The sequence below is a fragment of the Solanum verrucosum genome, unplaced genomic scaffold (assembly GCF_900185275.1).
Source record: "Solanum verrucosum unplaced genomic scaffold, falcon-dt-bn FXZP01000315.1, whole genome shotgun sequence".
In the NCBI taxonomy this organism is placed as follows: domain Eukaryota; kingdom Viridiplantae; phylum Streptophyta; class Magnoliopsida; order Solanales; family Solanaceae; genus Solanum; species Solanum verrucosum.
Window position 1 is genome coordinate 6,025 of NW_026019900.1, and position 2,752 is coordinate 8,776.

Sequence of the window (2,752 nt, forward strand, 5' to 3'; positions counted from 1 at the left end):
TAAAACCATGGTTAAGAAAAGAGTACAACGCGTATTTTTCTCCCCCTGATAAAAACTTTACTTGATATCTCGGAGACGATGCATTCCAATCTTATATCACAACTTCTCAAATATTGATGTTGGCAATCCTTAGTGAATAAGTTTACAAGATTATCACTTGAATGGTCTTTGAACGTCTATCTCACCATTTTGTTGAAGATCATGTGTGAAAAATACTTTTGGTGAAATATGTTTTGTCTGATCTCCTTTGATTGTATCCTCCCTTCAATTGAGCTATATATTATTTTCGTATATGGTGGTTAGAATATCCTTTCAAAGAAAATCACATATTTTCTGAATATGATAGATCATGATTCCAACCAACACACTCCCGACTTACTTCATAGATCAATATTATTTCTGTATGATTTGAAGAAGTGGTTACAATGTTTGATTCTTTGAATGCCAAGATATTGTTGTGTCTCCATATGTAAATAATAGTCATTTGCGATCGAGCTTTATGCAGATCAAATAAATATTTGCATCTACATAATCAAATCATTTCTGACTCGAGATTGATCATTTCAATTTTATTGAAGCTCGTCTTTTCTTCTGAAAGAAAATCACACATCTTCTATGTGTTGAGTCACTTGCTTTGTTAGTTTCTTGCATAACTTGAATGATAATATGACAATCCCTTCACATAATTTTATATGTATATCAAATAATCTTCTAGCATTTGCATAACCACAATCTGTAAGTGCACCAATTGCACTAATACATGACATTTTAAATCATTTTCATGAGATCAAAAAGATTCTTTCTTGTGTTAAGCATCTCAAAACCATTGGGTACTCAATGGAATTGCTTTAAGACCTTTTAAATCCTTCAAGATTTTCATATAACTTCATCGTCTAGTTAGACATAATAATCATTCATTATGCATATTCAAGTATTTCATCTTTCCAGACTGAAACAAGTCTCATTGCATCCACCACTGGAGAATATATCTCCATTTAATAATGTCAGGATTTTTGCGAAAACCCTTTATGCCCCGAGGCACAAACCGCACTTTATTCTTACGGTTATACTTTCGCACAATGATTCATTTGTACACACTGACATTATATTTTGATCCATGAACTATAAGATCAAAAACATCACTTTTCTAAGTGAAACAAAATATACTTGAATAGTGCCAATCATTTATCTGTCCACACTATATGACAGATTCAAATTTAAGATCCTCGTAACCATTTATAGCATTGAGTGCTACTTCATATCAAAGATACCATCGACGGTCATTTTGATATCGATTCCAATACGACATAACTTATCGAGATCTCTTCATTTTTCATCTTTTCAGGTACCTGAACCTTTGCCAAGGTTTTATGAAGTGTTATGTCATAGTGCTCTTTCAAAGCACTTACCTCATTATCATGACCATTTTGATAATTTGCTCCTCTCCTTCCTCAAGGAGTTTTACGTTTGGAATCGATTGGTCTATCACGCTTCTGGCGTACCATAGACTCTGTCCTTCAAGGACTATTTATTGGAGCATTTGCAGCTTAATTAAAATATTGGGTCACAAATATATCTGGCAAATTATTTGCAACATTTTGCAAATGAATTATCTCTTGAACTTCAAGTTCATATTTTTTTTAACGAGGATCTAGATAATTCACCCCACACATAATTTTCACTGCTAAACATATCTCCCCCTAATGTTAGGAAATCTAACATTTACCCCAACCTCATTTGGGGATCCATCTTTGTGTGTGGTGGAGCAATAAAATCATATGTGCACACATCAATTTTTAGATGGAAATTATTTGGTTCCTGACCCTGAACCAATTGTGATGGGAGAACCTTGTTGGCTTGATGCATACACATTAAATAAACTCATTCATACCAAATTTTATTTGAGAGATTGTTCTCCAATGGTAAACCAACCGGTATTATCAACATAATTTTATAGTTTGGAACTGTGCTCTTAATTTAACAATTTGAGCAAAGAACCTTACAAAAACCAATTTGTAAGTTGATACAAATGCACATGTGACCATACCATAGATGCATCTATTAAATCATATAAACAACATGGCAGGTGAACGGGCCCATATTCACCTTTTTATATGTTCCAAATAATTTCAGGGGATACAATCCCAACCTTAGTACAATGATCATTTTATCATGAGAACAAGCAACACAAGAGAATTCTTGAAGAATCTTTATTTCTTCGAACAGATAGTCAATTCTATCAACAAATCGGAATGGCCAACCGATTATGCCAACTTATATTTATTCTAGTAAACTTCTAGTTTACTTTTGCATGTGATTCCATCATCATGCCCATATTTGTATACAACAAACAACGGGGAAAAAATGGGTAATATTATACATAAATATTTATAAACCACTTTGGTTGTAGTAATTTGAAGATATTAAATCTTTCCATAATTTATAGTCTCAATAAAATATTTTTTTCTTTTCAATTCTTCCGAAACTTAAAGTTTCTTTTGAGACTTACTACAACCCTGAACAATTTCATTCCTCCGACTAGTAACAAATTAGCCCTTTCGGAACTCTCAATTAATTTTGTGTACTACCACAAATTTCACAATGCCATTTTTATGGTGACCATCTCCTTCAAGGAGAAAATTATTATTATTGTCATGGTTAAAATTATCACATGCAAGACTTATTTCTTGACAACCAATGACAAATTTGTGTTGTCACACAACAATATTTATTTTGATCATGGCCACAACTT